Source organism: Grus americana, chromosome 8 (genome assembly GCF_028858705.1).
Source record: "Grus americana isolate bGruAme1 chromosome 8, bGruAme1.mat, whole genome shotgun sequence".
Taxonomy (NCBI): domain Eukaryota; kingdom Metazoa; phylum Chordata; class Aves; order Gruiformes; family Gruidae; genus Grus; species Grus americana.
In genome coordinates, this window is record NC_072859.1 from 31,569,887 (window position 1) to 31,593,513 (window position 23,627).

General features: G+C 41.2%; 1 protein-coding gene across 1 annotated transcript in view; it reads right to left on the reverse strand.

The window, feature by feature from the left end:
• DAB1 (DAB adaptor protein 1) overlaps positions 1–23,627 on the reverse strand; it is a 467,833-nt gene that overhangs the window by 443,600 nt on the left and 606 nt on the right. The window lies entirely within an intron of this gene.

Below are 23,627 nucleotides of genomic sequence, written 5' to 3' on the forward strand. Positions count from 1 at the left end.
ATAACTCAACCTGCAGCTTCAGTCCACCCATCCAATAAAATAATATTTTCCCATATCTGCAACCATTTTATCTTCACAATCTCAGGGTGACATACAGACACTGAAGAAAGCTTGGCAATAAATCTAAAAGGCAGGTAAATAGTAACATATTATTTGCAAACATTAAGACTGAAGTACTGAGGAGTCTGTGGTCAGAAAAAGAATGAAGCCCTTCCGTCCTTCAGCCCCTCACTTTTACGTATCAAAGAGTTACAACGCAAATAGGGCAGTGCCAGAAACCAGGCTCTGAAGCTCAGCAAAGTGCTCCTTCAAAACTTAAAATGAAAAGCTCACTAGTCTTATGTTGTTTCTATTAAGCAATGCACGCTGTAGTGCTGGCTCACGGGTGAAACAAATTGCTGCTGTAAGTCTATTAAAAAGGAAAGAAAAGGCTGCCATATGGTGCTGACTGCAGTATCTCTTAGCAGGTGAAAGGCATCCAAAACAGTAGCTACCATACTTAATTATTGTGACAAATTCAGTGATTCAAGGTGGGAGTTTTCTGGGGGGGGGGTGTTTGTTATTTTTAAATAGGCTAATGTGGTATCCCCACCCCAAAAAAGTAACACTGGTGGAGAGGAGAAACAACACGCTCGCATGCAGATGTTTGTGTCACCCAGAAATGGGAAGAAGCTCCAGCGCTGAGTTTGTGAAACTTAAGATAACGCAGATCTTGGCACACCAAAGGAGAAGGATGAACTAAGTAGCAGATACTTTCTCACACAACCCCCTTGACTTCCCTATCTAACCTGAGCAGCTACTGAAGTAATACCAGCAGTAAAACCACAGACAATGCATCTACACTGATGAAGGTGGTGAAGCCAGACAGTGCCACCTGAGAATCTGCTTACACCCAACATGGACATTATTAAAGAAAAGCTTTGTTGAATCTCATTTCCTCCTCCTGACGCACACTGTTGTGTCCCAATGCACTGCAAAGGCTCAAGGGATCTCGGATATCAGGATAAAAGACGCGGTGGGGCTGCTGCCCTCCCTGCACCAGAGTTTGGTTTCCCATGTGGCAAGCTGCACAGGATTTACTGAGCGCCGCCAGGCAGACAGACCAACATCTGCAAACACGATTTTGAAAATGTCATTGGAAACAGAAAAGTGTTCCCAGCCCCAGCAGTTCCCAATGCTCATATGTGCTTTTTTCCTGCCCACATTATCTCAGCTGAGTTGTCAATGCAGCTTGATGAAGTTAATCAGCAATTAGATATTTCAAAAGCATTTACAATAAGATGGTAAAGTGGTCTCAGGTTTGTTATATCCCAGATTATGCAAGATACACACAAACACACATGCACAGTATCTGTCTTTTGATGTGAAAGCATGCCAAAGCCTCTGAAAATTACTTGAATAGGCTCAGTGTGGCTGTTGTGTGATCTCAAGGTCCATGATGTCTGGTATGCTCAAAGGAATACTTGGGCAGCAGCTTTAGCCAGACTTGATTTCAACCACGTGTTAATGAAATTGTGGCTTTTGCATTTCAGCACCTTGCCTTTAGCACCAAACCAAACAGCTCAGCCAAACCCAAGACTTTCTGAACTCAAAAAGAGGAGCAAGGGTCCAAGCTTCTCTGTGAGCTTCCGTAGGGATATTGTTGCTAGGGAAACACGGTCCCCATCACTAGCAAGCTACCACATCCATCTCTGTTTTGAAGACTCACCTGCTCTGGACATTTTGCATTAGTCAAGAGGTAGAGGGAATCCGAAGAGTACCTTAAATACAAATAAGCACACAGACCAAGTGGCATGTAAGCCAATTAGCCCCATGCATAGATGAGGCACACTTCCAAGTTACTTGCCAGTTAGTGTAAAGTTTCACGGGATACTGCTGGGATCCTCCACAGCCGCACCTGCTCTTCTCTACTCCCCTCGATGCATTTCAACACCACATGTCCACACGTGTCATATATTTACAAGAATCAGATTAAGTTATTCCAATAATCTGACTTTTTCTCCTTCGTAACCCATGTTATTAAGAGGCACAGACATAATTTTGTTCAATAGGAGAGGTCCATGAATAGTTTCGCCAGTTCCTCATGCCCTGAATCACGGCTGTCTCAGCAGTATACCCACAAAATATTAACCTAATTCACGCAACAAGAAATCCCCCTCTCCAAATAATTGAAAAGTCCCTGTGAAAGACCCAGAGATTTGATTCACTGTTTTTTTTTCCCAGAATAAACACTTCAGGTGAACTCAGCTAATTACATTCATCATGAGCTGAGCTCCTGAGGTTCCCACAACCCAACAGATTAGTTGCCTTGATCACTTCACACCTACGAGTTATGCATATATATTTTTTTAAACAACATCCTAAATCCAAACTCTTTAACATCTTGCAAAGGGGATACACACGCCCCCATATATACATATACATTTGAAGCACTGATTAAGTAATTTCCTTTCCCTTCTAAAAGCCTCAATTTAAAATAAAACTTTCACTAGCAGAAATAGCTAAGAATTTACCCAAGTTCAAAACTAGAGCTTGCATAATTTTATTTCATTATAAAAAATTCTTTAATTACCATGGGGTTGTGGGGTTTTTTTCTTCCCGTCATAAGATCCTACAAATCTTAAGGGAAAAAGCCTTTTTGTGGTCCTTCCACACTCTCACTAATTTGCTCAAAAAGCCTACAGTAATTTCCCTGAATAGCTTCCAAAATGAATCCCATAAAACAGGCTCTCTCACTGGAACTGTCTTATTTGTGGGTGAGTTGAAGGATCAACTCGTTACAGGGTTTAAGAAAAAAAAAAAAAACAACAAAAAACCCAAACAAAAAAGTGTTTGTAATCTTAAATTCATAAATACACATTTTAAAGTGTGCCTACCCTGAGCTACAAGCATCTTTCTGTAAGTTAGAAATACACCAAACAACAATCAATGCAGCCACCACAGCTATTCCTTACCTCAGAAAAGAAAATCTTACCAGAGGTAAATTTGAAAAGTAATAAATGCAACCTTGCCAAAAATAATGGCCGTGAACTATCTACAACTGACACATGCACCTGATCTTTGGTGGCAGGGAGGCATCTCCAGGGGAGACCAGGGCTTCCTGAAAAGGTCATCACATCCCGCATCAGCCTCAACAGGGACCGATACGCCACGTAGCTCAGTGCACATTTACAGCAGCAATTAATATGAGCTTGAATCACAGAAAACACGTCAGGAATCTCAGTAGCCAAAAAGATATGGTCAGAAGCCCTGGCCAAAAGAAGCCTTTCCTTGCCAGAGCTGCTTGCCTGCAGCGCAGCACTGCAGCTCATCCTCAGGTGGCAGACCCCAGATGACAAACTCCCAACGACAGCAGCCCGAGGACCACGGTGAACTGCACTGTGGAACGAGGTGACACAGTCCAAGCCGAGCAAGCCGCAGCGATGTTGGCCTCCGCCACGAGGAGACTTAAAGGTTTACAAAATATTCCCACCAGCCTCAGCAAGTGTCATCGGCAAAGATGGAAAAGAGAAAGAAATAAAAGATCAGATGAACAAAGCCTAAAGATTGCCTTGAGGTTATGTCTAGTGAAAAGAGAAGGTGAGCAGGGCTCCTTTGACCAAAACTGGGGTCTGTCAATATGATGAGTGAAAATTGGTGACTGAACAAGGCTGAAGAAACATCGTGGGAAAACAAACGATGGAAGAAGGTTTCATAGATACCATCTACCCAGGGTTTGATGTCACTGCCCCGACTTTGTTCAGCAGTTTTGTTTACCTCGAGGATCCCTGCATCAGTTTGTCACAGTACTGCTACCACATCAGTCAGACTCCCAGCACAGAAACGGAACCTTTTTCTACTTCATATGGGCTCCTTCCCACTTTTACGTTTACTCCTTTTTCACTTTTTACCAGACTGTGGTTGCTTGACCCTGGCTGGATGCCAAGTGCCCACCAAGCTGCTCTATCGCTCCCCTCCTCAGCAGGACAGGGAAGGGAAAAAATAAGATGGAAAAAAACTTGTGGGTCAAGATAAAGGCAGTTTAATAAAGCAAAAGGCTCCACATGGAAGCAAAGGAAACCCAAAAGATTTATTCTCTACTTCCCATCAGCAGACGATGACCAGCCACTTTTCAGGAAGCAGGGCTTCAGTACGCATAGAGGTTGCTCTGGAAGACAAATGTTGTAATAATGAATGCCCTCCCTTCCTCCTCCTTTCTCTTAGCTTTTATTGCTGACCAGATGTCATACAGTGTAGAATATCCCTTTGGTCAGTCTGGGTCAGCTGTCCTGGCTGGGTCCCCCCCAAGATCTTGCCCACCCCCAGCCTACTGGTGCATGTGGAGGAAATGTTGGAGAGACAGCCTTGATGCTGTGCGAGCACTGCTCGGTAGTTGCCAAAACACTGGTGCGTTATCAACACCTTGTTAGCTACCAATACACAGCACAGCATTATGAGGGCTGCGATGGGGACAATTAATTCCATCTCAGCCAGACCCAATACACGGATTTTTAATCCAACATACGGATTTACACAAATGGGACAACATCCAGAAAGCGGTGGCTGTAGCCAATCCACCAGCTGAAAGCTGTGTTAGGAACTGAACAGGCTCCTCGGCTGAGGCCACCAGCACTGCTTCCCTCAGCTCACCGCACTGCCTGTCTCGCCCTCAAACACATTGTTTGCTTCCATTGGTTTTGTCTATACTGAACTAAGCAGCCTTATTATTTGACAGACTAAGACACTTCTGACCAATACCTGAAAACAGAGGACACTAAGTTTTCATTAAGGTTGTCCTACTAACTACGTTATTTCTATTGCAGAATAACCCAGATTTCCTTTTCTGGTGCATCTCAACAAATACAATCCCAATATCTATCAAAAATTATAGCTGTGCTCGCTATAGTAACCAAGTGGTCTGATGCCTTTGAATTTCTGAACCAGTTTAGCTATTTAATGTATTGTGGAGACACCTTTGAGACCATCAATTCCACTGAATACGAACAGAGGTTCAAAAAAAACCAGAAGTGCTTGCTCTAGGTGCATTGGCCGATAAATTATCGTGAACTTGTGAAAGGCAACTGAAGTTCTGTGAAAAATCAGTCTCATCACCTGGTCACGGGCACCCAGAGGGGGCTGTGTAACAGCATCAACGCGCCATCTCCACATTTCTACAGTCTGATGATGTGTGACATGCTTTGCTCCTCAGAGCTCTCTCACCACAACCTTTTCTACAACCTCCCCCAGAAAGGAGCATTAGCTATATAACCGGCAGCGGTGTGTACCCAGTGCTTCCCAAGCTGTACACTTCGTTTATGGAGAACACAAAGGCCAAGCCACAACACAACAGACTAGAACAAATGTGTTACCTGAGCAAGTCAAGCTACAAGCTAAAGCAACTGTAGGAAGCGTCTGAATCCTACACACCTCTTCTATAGCCAGCTGGTCTCCCCCCCCACCTCCAAAGTCACTAAAACATCCCTTATAAAGGAGAACACACCACATGAGAGCAAGTCATCTTAAACAAGGCAACAAAACTAGGAACAAAAAAAACAAGGATGATTTCTTCTAATTGCAAGTGGACAAACAGATGCTTTGTGTTCCCGATTAGCTCAATTCCGACCACATAATTTGTCAGGCTTGGATTCAGGATTATGCCACCAACACCCCATACATGTTCTCTTTCTCACTTAATCTGTCATATAATCCAAAGTGATCTGTAAGACTTTAAAAAGCCTTTCTAGTGATGGTAGATCAAAGCAGCCAACCAAAGCGTAGAACAGTCTAGCAGAGAATATCCTTCCTAAAGGCTAATAGTAAACACCCAATTCCATGTCGGAGGGAGACCGAGACAACCACAGGGGAATTCTCTAACAGGAAAAGCAAGGTTGACCTCACATATTGGGAGTTATGGCCAGTCTCAGACAGTGATTTATTTTCCAAATACTTATCCACCAGTCCAATCTTACTTAAATGTTGTTATCTAGAATGATCATACCTGACAAATTATGAAAGTCAAGCCACTCACTGCAGTAAATTCTCAATTCAATTCCAGCAATTCCACGTGACTCCTGAAACATCACTAGTACCATGAGATGTTTAGCAGCTATCTCCAGTCTAGAAACATGAGATCACATTTCAGTTTTGACATGACACACATACAGGCACACCGTCGCTCTACGCTTCATCTAGACTGGGGTGAATAGATGGAGCAGGAATTCATCACACCACCACTGCTCCGACAGCAGCCATCAGATTCCAGTACAACCCCTGAACAGATTTCATTCTGCCCAGTACACCTGCAGTTAAATCTAAAGCCTCAGGATCCAACACCATACTTTTCCACAAGCAGACTTAAGACTCTGTAGCTAATGCTCTAAGGGACAACTCAATCTTCTGTGATTTAGCCCAAACAGACAATACAGTTTGATGAATTGGTTAGAGAGATTTCCCCATTAATCTGAGCTTCTTCCAAGAGTTCAATGCCCAGAGCAGACTATCTTTGACAAACTCCCAGTCCATGCAAAGAGGAAAGCGGGATACTTTGCCACTAAGGGAATCAGAAGTTAGAGGAAAGACCATCACTAGCAGGGACGGATGGACGGACAGACACGGCTTGCAAATACAAGACCAGGAACTTCATCCCCAATTAAAATATTAGACAGGTGAAAAACTTATTAACCGCCAGTCTTGTCTTTAATATAATGGACATAACCTTAGAATCTTTGACCACGAACAACCCAGCCTCTCAAAAATTTACTACAGGAAAATGCATTATTAAATCAAATCTGAGTGTGGCTTAGAATCTCAACTCTCTTTGTTCCCTGATGCTGCAAGGATGTATCTGGGCAGGGGGTGGAGGGAGAGGGAGGGGTGTTATGAGCAAGCTGGCTCAACTGATTTCTTGTAAATACCATAAAAATGAACACTTGACCATAATCTATGAATTGGATACAAAGAGAGAAAAATAATTCTTAAAGAAATGAGCGCTTTTAAGTGCTTCTTGAGCACCAAATTGAAGAAAACATTTATGAATTTTCCATCACGTTGTGAAGCATCATGTCAGGCAGGATCAACCACATAAAATTATTTTGTGACAATACATGTAAATGGGTTTAACATTCTCTGTGCCTCCAAAGCAATAGCAAAGACTAGCCAAGCCATCTGAGAGTTCAGAATTGTAATAGAGCCTTTGAAGAGATTATTTGCAGACTAATCCTATATTTTCTCATGGAAGCATTCTACAATTTGAAGTACCATATTCACACGGCACATTTCGCCTTCCAAAATTACCTCTGAAAGAGCCAGTGAAAAATTATACACTGCACAGACAAGCATATATCTAAACGATATGCATGTCTAACAGAAATAGATTATTTTCAAGGGGTCCTAAACTCAGCTTTTCCATTTGTTCGTACAACTGCATGCAATAATAATTTATGTGTAAGAATCTATGCATTTCAATCAGATACACACAACTGCTAGGGCTTTCTGTTTGCTCATTTTTGCATGTTTATATAAAAATAATAAAAACAAACACATCTTTAAAAGTATTACATTTGGGGTTTTTTAAATCTGAAAAAGAATATATTTACAATCCTCATAATGCTGAAACACCTTCAAAGAAGAGATGTTGCTTGAAAGCAATCATCGAGAGATGTCTGCAACCCATCTTCATTATGCATCCTATGCAGCCCCTTTCCTTTATTTTCTTTATTCCTCACCTATGACTCTCACGAATTCAGGCTTCTAACCTTGATCTTCTAGATGTCATCCAAGTCAGATGACTCCAGCAGCAGCCAGTCAAAAGCATGAGTGTCCTAGTGACATGTTCAAGCACTTCAACATACCCCACATAACCACTGAAGCAGGAAATAGTTAGGCTAGAGTAATCCACAAAATATTTTTCGGTTAAAAAAAACACACACGTGTGTGCACAGACACACAACCACCTTGTTCAGGATGCAAAGAAACAGTCCTCCAAACCCTGTTTTAAATAAGAAGAAAAGAAGAAACCAAGAAACTAAGATACAATAAGTTTCTTAAGATCAGAAAGAAATATCTGATCTTTCAGATCAAAAGTGTGGTTTGATACTTAGATCAACCCAAAAGAAAAACCAACTTGTCACCACAGGAAATTTTCCTGATTGCCTGTTTTAAAAAAGCCTGTTTCTTATCCAAGCGTACCAGCAGATAATGAATGAAAGTGTTTAAGGGTTTAGGAAATCTTCAGGCAAGCTGTAGAGGAAACTGTTGGGATCCTGCTTATTCCAAAGCTCAGCCATTTCATCAGCCAGCAGCAAGCGAGCCGTGCTGTGCAGCACTGCATTACAAGCAGTATGCTTTCCACTGGTTTTGTTTGTTCCTAATGAACTCCGAAGTAATAACACCACACTGGAAATACATTGGGGTAGCAATAAGAATCTGTAGTTGCGTTCTTCTATCTTTGTCACGCTGGAAAATATCCAGATTGAGCAGCAATAACTTGCTGGAACTTCAACTGAAACAAAAGGGGTTCGATTCGCTACAGCCCTACTTGGTACAAGGAGCTTGAGAGTCCCGTACCTGCAACCGGGAAACGTAGGACAGGGTGAGGGAGAGGCAAGGCTGACCTTGATTTCATCCAATGCCGTGGATTTGCTAACCTCCGGTCTCATTTGAGATAAAACATTTAAAAAGAAAACAAATGTGAGTATGAAGCAGTTTTAGCAAGTCAGGTGTATTTATACACAGCATGTAATTTCTAAACCTACAGAAGTACTGTGGGATGGATACAAGAAGGCTGTCTGCGTCCGTACCACTGCAGGGTTGAGCCAAGGTTACGAAAGCTGGAGAATATGAAGAACATCTCAAACTAACTTGAAATATATATATATATATATATATATATATTTACATCTTCTTCAACGCTTTACCACACAGCATTGTACCAGAAAACTAAACGTTATTCTTTCTGTTTCACCAGAAGACAGGCAAAGAACAGAAGAGAGTGAGCAGTGTCACTGTGGGCTGAGGAGATGAATCACATCGTGGCGCTTACACCACTGCATCACACCTCAAAAGCAAGCAAGCAAAAACCACGGTGTAGGTACAGCTCCTCACCCAAATTTCCTGCCCACCCTTCTGTTTTCATCTTGGCCTCTACACTGTTCACAGTAGTTGGTGGTTTACAACTACACAGAAAAATCATTTACTTCCTCTACATTTCAGTGCCACAATTTCTAAAATGGGAGCAGTTTTACCTCCCCTCCCCACAGAGATATTGTTGGCTTTATTCTCCTGTTCTGCAAACACCACTGACACTGTCCTGGTGCTGGACACGAACGCAGAATACAGACAACCTCACTCACAGAATACAGCTGCCTTTAATATCTTTTCTAAGACAAAGAAATTAGATTAATTTCATAATCAAAGGTGAATGTCATGCTCAAAAAGACAAGGCTTTTCTCCAATAACAAGCTTGTATCTGTAAAACCCTGTGGCACAGCAATACCAGGTTTCATTTCCTTCCGTCTTTTGCCATGGAGAGGGGAGAAGAATTTAGTTCCATTGCCCCATTCATGGTACATCCTGGGTCCTTACTGAGCTGACTTTTGGGTGAAATAGGAGGAAGAGTCTCCACAGTGGCTTTCAATAACTTAATTTAAAAAAAAGAAGAAAAACCCCACCGAACTCACACCACCTTCTAAATTTTCTTTGTCTGTGTGAGGAGGAGTGCATTAGATCAGATAAGGGATATTAAATGGCCTTTAAGTGTGACAGCAAAGAACAGCTCTAATGGGAGTCCCAAATTGTGCTGCTAGCAATATACTGTACTTACAAAACAGTAACATCAAGATGCCAGAACAGTGCCATGACCTATATTTCCTGCAAACCAATTTTCTTCTTTGTAGGGTGGATGGAAAGAATCCAACTGCTTTTTAAGTTTGTTTTCTTTCTAATGGAACTATGCCGTATCACACACATTTTTCCTACGCCCAACTTTTCTATGCCTCACAGCATTTAAAGCATGAATTATCTACAGTCTATTTATGCAGTTATAAACAATAAATACTGCAAAATCGTGTTTAGGCTGCAATTACCGGATGGGAACAGAATTCTTTATATCTCATTTCCCTACTTTTAAAAGAAGCCAAATCCCTTAAAGGAGACTCTTAAACAGAAGAACAATGTTACAGAGGAATAGATGTCACATATTCCGAGGAATTTCTGTGGATTCATTATTGATGAAGTATAGCTTAGCTGATGCTGTCAGAGCACACAAGTTCAGACCTTAGAATTTCAACCCTCAAAATTACAATTCTCCCCACTCTCTACGCCTTTTAGTCCTGCAGCTTTTAAACACTGTAAGCAGGGGAACCACGACCCTTATGCCATAGTGAGCTTCTGGTAAGGCATCACCCAAAAAAACCCACTGCTAGCACAAGGCAAAACCATCACTAAGGACTGAAAGGACTGGGAGACAGAGCCACATCACATCTCCCAGGGTTGCTGCCCAGGTTTTGCACATGTGAAGACACCCAAATCTCCAACATTCAGATTTATCAAAGTGAGGCAGTGATTTACTCTTTTGGGTACTCCCACTCTACAGGAAAATTGTATCTTTTAAGGAGGACATTAAAATCAAGATGACATATTTGAAAGAAAGAAGGTATGTTTGACTTCTTTGACTCCCCATGCCTTGTGATATCCCTAAAAATTCCATCTTTGCCTCAGGAGGAACTTTGCCCGTACAGACACGCTATGCTCCAAGTGGTCAACAAAACACCTGAAAGGATTTCTGATAAGCTTGTTTTTACCACCACCCCCCCCCCCCTTACAGACATCCTTGCCAAACACGAACACTCTCCCTCAGGCAGGAAAATTTGGAAACAGAACACCTGATGCAGCTTTTATTCCAAAATTGTCTCACGTGTGTTGAGTGTCAAAAAGAGCCATGTTGTGCCACAGCACCCGCTTGTCTCGGGAAAATTGAAATCATTCAGTGTCTAACACTTTGAATGATTTCCCAACTTCTCACGTGCCCCATCTGCTCCTCTCAGTTCATTTTGATTTGCTTTAGCCTTTGTGTCTGCAGTGGCACCAACAAAACTGCAGCATCACTGCAAGTTCCTCTGCTATGGAGCAGTGCCAAGTTTGTCTCAAATTCAGCCTCCTTCAAAAGAAAAACAAAAAATAAGATCGATGTCCAGTTCTCTTGTCTCTCCCTTCCTCAAAATATGCACAAGCAGCTATCCGGCTTCAATGCTGATGTCTAAAAATAACATGCTACCTATAAGATAACCAACATTAAAATTATAAATCAGATGTCTGCAGAATACAGCAAAGTGCATGAATGCCCTATCTCCACCCCAATTTTACTTTATTAGTTGGCCCAATTAGCTAAGGAATTGTCAAAATTACTTGAGTTTACGTAGCATTTTGTTTCTTTCCTGTTAGCCTGGTATTTATAAGGACCTTTAAGGAAAAAATACCAGCTACTTTCCAACATTTAGGAAACTGGGATTCTGAAACCAGACACAGAACTTTTAGTTAGGCGGGAAATCATTCAAGACAATAGGTGAGATATACATATAAAGAGGGTTCCTTGTTAAGACGCAAGGCAGGCAATCACAGTGCTCTCCCTGAACTTCCAGAGAGCCAGGACACTCCCATCGAGGGTTTTAAAAAGGGGCTTAAATCATAGTATCATAGAATGGTTTGGGTTGGAAGGGACCTCAAAGATCATCTAGTTCCAACCCCCCTGCTGCGGGCAGGGACACCCTCCACTAGACCACGTTGCCCAAAGCCTCATCCAACCTGGTCTTAAACACTTCCAGATATGACAGAATATGACAGAAGAAAGATGTTACAAATAAGCAACTGGAAAACCACCACCACCATCTGCCCATATGTCTCCACTGAAAAAGACTCAACTCTGCCTGAGCAGAACCTTAACAAAAAACTCCAAGAAAACCCCACATTCACACACTTGTTCATCTTTCCACAGGTTTAAAGTCAGCGAGCACCAGATTAATGAGGGCCCACAAAGATGCAGGTGTACCTGTGAGGAGGGAATCAGTCCAAGACTCTCATTTCTGAGCCACTAAGGACCAAATCCACAATATTGCACAGAGAAAAACAGCTGATGGGGAACAGCACTCACAGCTCACACCTCTAACTTGTGTTCAGTGTCGCTGTGAGCATCAAGCTGAAAAGAGCCCAAAGCTCTAAGAAGAAAGACTGTCAGTGGGACTGCCAGTGGTCTCAACTTGCCTTAGGTTCACTCTAAAGAAAGTCTTAGCTCAGTGGAAAAAAAACAAAACAATGTAAGCCTCTCCAAAACCTCAGCATACACTTCTTCAAGTGGCAAAGTACCAAACACCACAAGTGACACATGTGGCTGGGTTTGGCATTCATAATGAAAGTTCAGGATTCAGGTAACCATGAATTTCTACCTTAGCTTCAGTAAAGCATACAGCGAGCGTACCGATATTTAACTGTACTCAGCACTAGCTCCACTATGCTGAATCATTTAGCCAGAATTTCTTACAGTAGCCTCAGTGGTATATTTTTTTCTCCAGTGTTCATTCCTTCCTTCCTTCCTTCCAGTGAAGCTAATGAAATTTAGCTTTACAATTCAAAAGATGTACGGCTATACATCTTTAAAGAGAAGTCACTAAACACACTGCTGCTGCAGCATCCTGAGCAGCCAGTCGCAAAGTTGTGCTGGTCCTGAATTCAGGGAACATCGTTCAGCAGTCATTGGGGAGTAAATGAGGCAGAAAGCAAGTTAGCCAGGCAACTGCGGAGCCGAGAGCCCAATCAGATGTGGGAGCTGCAGGGGAAGCAAAGGTGAACAGAACTAGAGAGCCAGCATCCGACATTTGCAAGGTAAAATATGATGTTTGCAACTAATAGGTAGAAGTAGGAAGAGAAATCTCACTGGCAAAAAAGGCTGGCTGTTTCATAAACTGCTCCTGTGAAATTCTTTGGAAGAATGAAGTGCATGCCAGTGAGCATGTGTTCATACTGCTGCTTCAATAAAGGGGGAGAAATAAATCAGGATACATATCAAAAGAATGAATTAACTAGCTTTGATGGACACACCACTCTTTCAAAAAGTACAATTGGTCCAATCTCTGTTCCTATCTGTTGATGTCTGCTGACAGGTAAAAAATGCTATTCCATTCCCTAATTTATACTTTTGAAATAAGGGCTATATGATCTCCTTGTCACTGTGAAATTCTTAGCAGCCATGATGTACAGCATAATTCCAAATGATGAAATTTTAGTCAGTTACTGATTTGTTCTACAACATACTGCAAGAAAAGTTGTCAGCCAAATGTCTCCAGCCCATTGCAAAATACATTATTAATGAAATTAAAGAGGAACCTTTTTGTATGGCTCTCATTAAATAATTCCAAGCGATTCCACTGCACAATTACAGTATCTGAACTTTGCTTTTTAAATGTTGCCACGTGTAAACTCCACCATGTATTTGCACTTGAAGTGATAATCTGAAGGCAGAATCTGCAATAAGTGAAATTATTAATAAACTCTACTACTTCAGGTCCTCCCACTAACAAATGTCATTGTACCCTAGAACCCTGCACAAGGTGACATTCTTCCTACCAGATTAATATTTTATTTCTTCAAAATTTGTATACAGAAAGTTACAGGAACAGACAAGCATTTCCACAGAAAAACAACCTATTTCAAAGTAAGACTGCCATTTAGAATTAAAAGTACTTCCTTGGCCTCCAGAATCAGAATGAACTGGGCAAACCATAACCTCCAGGACCAACAGTGATATTCAGCCTAGATCATTCCTCCACATGGGAAGAATGCCTGGTCTCCTGTGACTTGGCACTAGATAACCTGAGCTGGTACAAAGTAAACTGTAAAGGAAAGAAAAAAATGCAAAAGAAAAGAGAAAAATACCTGATCACACCATATCACCATGATGGAGGAACTGTTCAATAGGAGGACTGAGTTGCTCGAGGAATTGGTAACACGTGCCTTTCCATGCCTAAGTAACCTGTGCAAATCTGGCTCAAGCTGATAATGATCAAACCTAATTACAATCTGATAGCTGATCAGTGGCTTATATAGTGTTGCCCACTCTTAAGATTTTATCACGAGTCTCATGATATTTAGTGTTGTTCTTAAGCCCTGATTCCTGAGGTGAAGCACTTACCCAAGATTCTCCACTTCCAATAAAAATGAATTGGAGTCTCCATCTCATGAGCTTGGAACAAAGCTTAATCGTGACCTAAATGCAATATAATGGTTTCTAAACTCAAAAAAGCACAGACTGTTTACATTCGCAAGATTTTTAAACTGAAAAGGTGAAGTTTTAAAGACTAAGTCAGAACCTGGAGCAGTTGTTGGACAAAGCTGCACATGAATCATCTTACTTCAACTTCTGGTGCTCAGGATAGACCAGCATCCATCACCACAACCACCACATTCATGCCCTGTGGAGAAATAGGTTGGAAGAGTAGGACTGACCTGTCTTTGAAGTGATTCACTTGTTCCTCGTGCTGATACACAGCACGTCTCCTCTGCAAGCTTCATCCGTCCTTGCTCTCCTTTCAGGGAGCACATTCACTTTCCAATTTCTCATTTCAACACTTTACACCAGGACACTTTTTTTTTAAATATATACATTTAAAATTCTGCTGGGTCATTTTACAAGCTTCTTACAGCTGTACAGATTATACATAAACACAAGTGTTCACAAACAACAAGCAACTCCCAACAGACAGGTCATTACACTATCAAACAGCAAGGGTAGAGCACGTACCACCAAATAACTGAAATAACAGGCTTAAACCAAAGTCATTGGTTAAAACTACAGCAAAATAAATCACCTGCACAAGGCACTACTTCAGTTTTCTACATCTTTGCAACACTGAGTGCCTTGCTAGAACTTTACACCTTTCCTACCACACCGATGCCTGTCTCTTAAAAACAACTTCTACCATCTCCCATGCTCTAGTCCAGCTCAAACAGCTTTAACTCAAGAGAGATCCAGATGACAGCAGGGAGGAGGAGATGGTGTACTGTCCTGCACTGGCTTTTGGCTAAGTTCTTCACCTACGCGTAAGAAAGCCCTTCTGGCTCAGAGCAACAGGCCAGCTGGCCCTGTATTCAGTAACCTTGACTCTTTGGCAGTCACCAAGAGCAGAAACATACTGTGATAATTCACCAGAACACACTTCCAGCCTCCAGACATTTGTGAACCTGCATTTCTATGCCAGAAGCACTATCACCCCATGCAACAGTCCTCAGTTCTACCACAACCTTTTCCAGGCAATTGTTTGGTCTATGTAAGCTTTTAGCACCTACAGCATGCCAAGGCAGTGAACTTTCCTGCGTAACACTACCTTGCATAAAGGGTCTTACTTGTTCTGTATCTGCTGCTTGCTCATGTCATATGACGGCCTTCACTTAATTTATTGGGGAAAAGACAATTCCTTATTCAGTCCTCCATAAGGTTTTAACAGGTCTCTATCATAAGTGCTCTCTTTTCTGGGCTAACCTTCTCCTGTTCCACTACTCTTTTTTAAGCTGAGGGGACATGAAATCTTTGTCAAGGGTAGCTCAATCGCACTCAGAAAATAGACATTCAACTAAAAATCTCTCACTTCTGTTTCTGTAAAACAGTTCTTGTCTTCCTAACCTACTTGTCCAATCCAAACCTAGCACAGCAGTCCAGAACCTTTAAAAGCAGGATACTTACTAATTACTCCAGTTTTCTTCCATATTATACTTAGAAGACATGACTACATAGAATTCAAATTACATAGAAGGAAAATTAGATGCTGATGACTTCTAAATTGAGATCTCTCTGGCTTTGGATCAGGGAAACCTTTAGGTCTAACACATCAAGCCAGCAGGCTAGAATTTTGGTCACGCAAGGAGAACGCTTCAACCCCTGACTTGCTGCAACAGCCAAAATGGTGAATATTCACTGTAACCCTTCTGTTTTCTTTCTACACTTGCTTCCTAAGAGGAGCCTCAAATATGCATAATAAAAACTGGAACATTTTAGACACTAAGTACAGCTGACCTTTACATAAAACTACTCTATTTCGATAATGTGTAAGAAATGATGCATTAGTAACCAACATGTCTGTTACGCTTTACAAAGATAGCGGGGATGCTGAAAAGCTTTCTTTTTTTCCAGCGGTATGCCTTTTCATTGCTCTAAGCCAAGTAATACACATGCTGCACCACAGTGGGATTATGATTTGAGAAGCTGGTGATCCTGATGTCCTGATCCCAAGACACGTTTCTCCAAACTCTGGCATACAAATTACAATTACATGTCCGCTAACCACGGGGCAACTGTTGGAAGGTCCTTTGTATGGGTAACTGCTGTAGAGAACTTGTGATTTAACTGAAGTGACACCAGCACTTGCAATAAAGAGCATACTCTCAACCCTAACCAAGGCTTGACTCCAACTCCACACAGTCCTCCTGTGGACCAAGCCACAAAGCCTTTTCCATATGAAAAATATTAAACTGATATAATTTAAAGCATGAATGTAAGCTCATTTGAAAGGCTGCAAAACCATGCATAGACATGGTTATTTCAATAGTAAAGTCGCAATTTTCAGTTCAGCTTCAGCTAACTGAAGGCATTTAAATGTTAAATCTATATAAGCCAGTCCTAATCTGAAAGATGTTGTTTTCGATAAGGGCCTGTACCAGCTTAACAGTGTAGGGAAAAATAAATCAATTTAAAGTGAGACTTGTTCAGTGATCATGTATGTCTCAGACCTATGACTGGAGGGACTTTGGTCTACTGACAGTAATCACACACTTTAACACAAGCCCGACATCATCTCTTCATCCACCAGACAAATAAAATTTCACGTTGGAAAACAATAATGACAACAAGTTAATATTTTCAGTAATAACTTATCTTCACAAAGAGCACTTGACCTTCATTGTAATTTCCACACAGCTTGCAGTAAACCACCTGAGTGCGTATAAAATGTAATGAATAAAGAAATATTAAAAATGATAGAATGTTATTAAAGTAGGTCACAATTCAAACAGCACAATTACTGAAAAAATGATGTTTGAAACTACATCACTCACAATCCTTCTCACACAGGATGAGCTACTCTATAATTTATTTTGCCTAACAACAGCTTCTGTCCATATTCTCTCTCTCTTTATCCCCAAAGACTCTATTAATGCAGCCCACTGTGCCGCATGACAGCATAATGCCCACATGAGGCATGAAATGTCACAGATCACAGCTTTACACCTGGCCAACATAATATATTCATCAAATTCTTTCAAGCAGTGGAAGCGTTTGTTGTTATTTTGTGGGTCAAGCCACACAGAGGCAGATGGAATGGGCACTTTATTTACACGTGAAGTCCCTAAGCCCATTCACTTTATTTATGACGGACAAAATCTGGCCTTACACAGTCATCTAAGAAGCCCTGGACCAAAGACATTGTTATTTTACAGAGATAAGGAAGAGCAGTTTCCTCCAAGGCTTCTGGATGATGATGAAGATTCATTTTGTTCCTTACCATTACATTCCACATACTCTGAACATCTTAGAAAGCTTAGAGTTGGGATTTTGATTCACATCCTAAGATGAAATCAGCATAATTAAGACCCATCTGTACGTTAAGGCAACTCCGACAGACAGTAACAAAATGATGAGACTCTCCCCAGCACTCACGACTGTCCCTGTGAAACCCCACAAATTCTGTAGAAACTGCACCACAAGCCTGCGTAACACAGGTTGGAGTGGTCAGCTCTTTACTTTTAACCAAGACGACACATGGATGCAGATACCGGCTTTACCCATCCTTCCATAGACTACGAAACAATCTAAACTGTCCACAGATACATGAAAATGTAGAAGGGAAATCCTTGGATGCAAAATGTATCACTTCAGACATTACGTATATTTTAAGTGATTTTGAAACAGTTTCTAAATTATAGACATTGATGTTATCATGAGAGTTTTGACAGAAATTTCTACATAAATAGCAAAAATCTTTGCTGTAAGGAGAGTATTAACCCTGTTATCTTTTAATTATCTGTGTTGCATATGAGTATCAGTGACACAGGTAGCTTAGAAGCATAGCCTCCTTATGTTTCAGCCTCCAGGAAAACAAAGTGTCAGGACAGGTCTTCCAATAGGAAAGAAAAAAAGTGTCTACTATTACATTGCTCTTCATATTTTGTTAATAAAATTATATACTAAAGTCTGGATACAGATCTAGTTTTATCTCTCAGCATCTACCACTGCTTCATGACTTCTAAGATAGACTGCAAGCACTTTGATAAACCGACTAAAAGGTAGCTCAGTAGGTACATAGCAATCCTCCAAGTTCCCAGAACCATATTTTGCCTGAATCACAACAAAAGCACCATTTTAAACCTCCAAAATAACACAAAGCCTCGTCTCCCCCCAAGAAACGTACTGCCATCCTACTGCTATTCCAGCCTGAGTACCAAAGAGTACTGATATTAAAACACACTCTCAGCTGGACAAAGACTTTTTAAAAAGTGCTTTTTTAAAAAGATTCAAGTCCAGAGAGCTAAAAGGAAAATCGTCATTATAGAGAAGAAAATATTTTACACATCAGCTCCTTCCTCCTGAAACACCAGTTTCAGTAAGATTTATCATCTCTTTACTACTGACAGGTGATTCTTCCATCCACTGGTCCTCATAAAACAGGGGTGAGAACCAGTGTACTAGAAGGAGAGGGAAATAAGCCGTGGCCAACTTGAACTGAAGGGGGACTTCTCCACAGGAAGATGGTAGTTCTCTAAATCAGAACTGAGCTTTGATGTGTGGTCTTGCAAAAAATGCCTTATTAGTCCCTGAAACAAGTAACTTCCATGCATTGACACAATCCACTGTAAAGACCACCTGGAGTTACCAGGGTGCACCATGTCACGTAACACTCAACCATGACAACCAGGGTTGACATGGTTTAGAAGAACCTGCAACTAATAATATGCATGCAAAGAGATTACAGCTAACATGACAAAATTTCAGGGCAGGGAGGAGTGATGGGGTAAGACTACCTTTACCTATCCCTCCACAAAAAGGAAGCTAAGTAGAAAGGAAACATCAAGTAATGCTGAGTGTCTGGATTTTCTTTTGGTTTAGCAGCTCAAGGTGAAGAAAACCCTTGGACGTGTGGAGTTGCAAGGCAGGTGTGCCCGGAGAGCCTCGGGCCCATAGAGGAGAAAGCACATTGACCAAAGCAACATATCCGGAAGGAAGGTAAAGCATTCACTTCATCCCCATGATGAAGTGAAAGCTCAAGTTTTCAAATGAGATGTAAAGTAGAGCCCTGACCATTCATCGTCATTAAAGATCCCATGACAATTCTTGCAAGAGTAAAAATGTTAACTAACATGTCCTGGCCAATATCCAACTTGGATAATTGCATTCTGCTTCCTAAATTCCCCTTGCAGTTTCAATTGGATTAGTTTTTCTTCATTTCTCTTCCCCAAACCCCTCCTGCATAATGTTTCTAGCCCAGAATGGCTGCTGTATTCCACTCCAGAGGTGCGTGAATTATCAGTGTTGGGCAATCCCAACGTACATTTTTTATACATTAGTCAGAGAAAATGCTCTGTGAGCCAGAGTAATACCCTCACCTCTCACTGAGGAGTATTTAACTTTTCAAATAAGAAATCCCACTGATGTTCCTAAGATTATTTTTTTTTCTAAATATTGCCCTGCAAGGAATGGTAGGGGTACCAAACCCAGCCTCCTGCCAAGTAGAAAAGTCCTTTGCTGAGCCGCATCCTCAGCTTAAGGAACCAGATGCGGTTGCTTTGACTTCAACAGAACTCTGCTACATTAAAACAGGAGTAAATATTCATTCGGTATTTTTCCACTATGTCACTCATGTTTAATTGTTGCAAGAATCAAAGAAGTTGGCTGTTGAATGCATCAATCTGTGGATATAAAACAGGAATATCGGAACGTATTCTCCTCGCTTTCAACTGGCTTGCACAATCTTCACGCTAATTTAAAGGAAAGTTGGAGGTTCTTTAACTTGGCATATGGATGAAAAATGAAAGTGCTGTGAAATACGGATCTCCTGTTGTTTGTTACATGTACACTACTGTAAGTACTCAAAATACTATGGAAGCAAACTGAAAAGTCCTGACCCAATGCATTTTATGAAACAGGAGGAGCAAAGGTGATTTATGTGCATAAAAGCAAAAACTGACAAGCCTTTGATTTTCTTGTACAACAATCCCAAAACGATTGTCAAGACTGCTTAGGTTTTTCGCCCTCTGCACTTCCTGTAATAAGACCATTTTATCCAACATGCTGTTTTATAGACACTGCGTAAAGGGTCATTTCCATCTGCTATCCAGGTTACTCAAAAGAATAGTTTTCATTCCCTCTTCCAAGGACTCTTAGCAACAGTTGAGAATTGCTCGTTTACATTTCCAGCCTGCTTCTGCATCCCTGGTAAGGCGTAAAACCACAGACGTGCCACCTATTTTGTTCTTTAGAGCTCTGACAGCAGAAGGACATCCTTAAAAATCCAATAGAGCAATTGTAGGCAGCCTGCAGTCAGATGAATGGGGAACACAGAGAACATACCCATTTCAGTATTTCCTCATGAGTATCATAAACCTTCTCCTTTCCCCCTTGTAAACAGTGAATTCACTTAATAGGTGTCACTGTGAAAGCATCCGTATTTGCCAGCTCCAGGCTGGGTTAGCTGCAACGTCACGCTTACTTCCCTACACAAAGCGCGGAAGGAGGCGATGTGGGACCCCCAATAGCACCCTATTTCAGTGGGAAATGCTCCCAGTACTAAGGTATGAAAATGAGTGGTGAAACTAAAGGTCGGTACCAGAGGGTGAATATCGGGCATAAGCATGACTTACGCTCATCTGATGAGTGCAGATGGATCTGTAAAGGAATTTTATATCAGAATCAGATGGTTAAAGAAAAACAGACTACGTTCCTGATCTGCAGCACACATACGAAGTTGGTAAGGAGAAAGCTGATCATCAGAAGTGACTGACTCAATTTTCTGCTGCTCATGTACTGCCATTCTGGGTACCAGTCTTGACTCCAGCTTGGCTCCTTCTGCACACAAAGGTTGACATCAACATGGGAACTGACACCCTTCCTCAACTAATACTCATCTGTTCCCATAGTTTTGTTCCAGTGGAGAAATGGGCTTGAGCTGGAGAACACTGAAGTGTTCATCCTTATGGTAAGTAGTGCTTAAGATTACCTGGCATTTCTACAGTAAACATAGGATTTAAAGCTTAGTCCTCTCACTGAAATATAATTTCAAAATTGTACAACTGTTCATCAATGGCCTCAGTTTCATGAACAACCTGAAAAAAAAAGACTGGAGTAAGATGTCTTTCAGCCACTCCTTCCTTCCCACTTACATTTTTTTTTTTTTTTAAGACTACTCTATTTGGAGTGGAGATGTTAGCATTACTGCGCTCTGAAACACAGTAGTCACTGCCACAACAATCAATAAAAAAATTAGCATGACTACAGGAACAGAAGCTTGGGATTAGAGAGATCTAAAAATGGAAGGATTTCCCTCCCCTCTGCATCCTGACGAACCCTTCCAAAACCTGACTGTAAACATTTTAATTCTCTGTCAGCTTGCTGGAGGAAATCATTACAGAGGCAAAATTAGAGAGCACCGGGTGCCGCTCTGCAATAAGCGTCTGTCAGTCAAGCAGGCGTCACCCTGCAAGTCACCCCAAGCACTTCCATCCTCCAATCCAGGAGAAGGGTGCTGGACACAGAGGGTTTGCTCAGAGCACTGCTCGAGTGATCAGGCCAAAGCTGTACTTCAGCCAGTCAGGGGCATGATATTTTATTTTTTTATTTATTATTTAAGCCAGAGTCATTCTCTCTCCTCTCCCTGGCTCAAGCAGTTTATACATTTAATTCAATTTTAAGAGATACGTGTTTGTTTACTAGAGCAAACAAAAACCAGTAATGAAGAGCTGCAGCTAAAGAGAAGTAAGCAACCTGCTTGTCTTCCACTCAAAATTAAATTTTTAGCACCAAATATTGACATTAGAAGGTAAGCAGCTTAGTTCCACATCTGCTTTTCACACCTTCCAAGTACGCACCAGAGAATTTAGTGCGAGATCGCTGAAGGATACATGCTGACCTGTGCTGTGATTTCAGCATTATATCCCACAGAAACCACCATGTAAAATGTGTTTGGGTTCCTCGGAATAAACCTTCATCCCCCAAACCGCCAAGACCATCAGCCTCAGGAATCTTCTTCCCTTTTATCTCTAGTTTTCCTTGCCTTCATTCCTTCCAGCATCACAGACAGAATAAACCATACACAGAAGAGAATAATGGTACCATGTACCACTGCACTCTACTTAGTTAAGGAAATACATTCAAGCAGGAGACCTCACTGTCAATTAAAGGAAGAAGGGGAAGGAAATAAAAAAAAAAAAAGACCAGAAGAACCTGTTGCAAAAAAAAAAAAAGAGAGAAAAATTATTTAATTCAAATTAAAGCTTTGGGTTTGGAGCTCTTTTTTTAGATTTTGAGTTTAGATTCACCAACCACATGAATACCTACAAGCAATTTAAGATCACAATTAAAAAAGCACAATCAATTCAGCCCAGATTGCTTAAATCCAACATAATTATTTCGCATAGAACTATTGAAGTCTACTGAAAACATAGCTGCAGCATTAGAGGGTTATTTGCTCCAAGGACCTTTTTAATATGGCTGTATTGTAATACTGCAGTGCAAAAGCCTCTCTAGCCATAAAAAGAAATTTAGCTCAGAAACACAACTTGTGGGCAATGAAAAATACATTTGCTTCAATTTGCACTCATTTAATGATAGCATTATTTAACAAGATCAGTTAAAACGACTATCCTCAGAAGACATAGCAGTGCACCTCTTCTCACGAAACTCCTAGGGCACCAAAATGAAATTCATTTCTCCAAACCAAACATTCAAAGCAACCAGCAGCACTAGAAAGCCCATATTTAAAAGGGAGAAAAACATTTTGTGACTGACCACAAAAAACAGCCCCTCTCTCTCCTCTCGATACCCCCTCCCCCCCATTTTACTTTAAAACTGTCATATATTTCACTGGCAAAGAAAATTATATTCTTTCACTGGAAGTAACAACGTATTTGTGACTACACTTTGATTTCCATTCGAAATCAAGAACACACACATTGAGAAACAGCTACTAAAATCTGGGTGTATACTGTATCACATCACTAGTCAAACCCCATATATCCTCGCATAATTATTTTCCTACAAGGTTATGCCTAATTGGCTACTAGCCTAACTGATTAATCATCTACATTACAAGAAGGCGTTGAGAAAAAGGCTGAAGGGCAACAAAATATTTATTCGGGTTGCGAATATTAAACCAACAGGGGACAGCTGGTTCAAGTTGCTCCTTCCAGGCTGCGCACGCATAGGTGGATGGAAAGAAAACCCTGCTAAAGAGTCACACGCACAGAGAAATAAGAAAGAAACCGGTGTCTCACGTTCATTCCCACTACGGTCGCGAAGATGCTCGCTACAGCTCTAAGTTGGCTTTGCCCGGCTCTGGAAGTGTTAAATTATTCCACACGCCACCGAAACAGCGGGTTCTCCGAGCAGAGCCGCGGTTCGC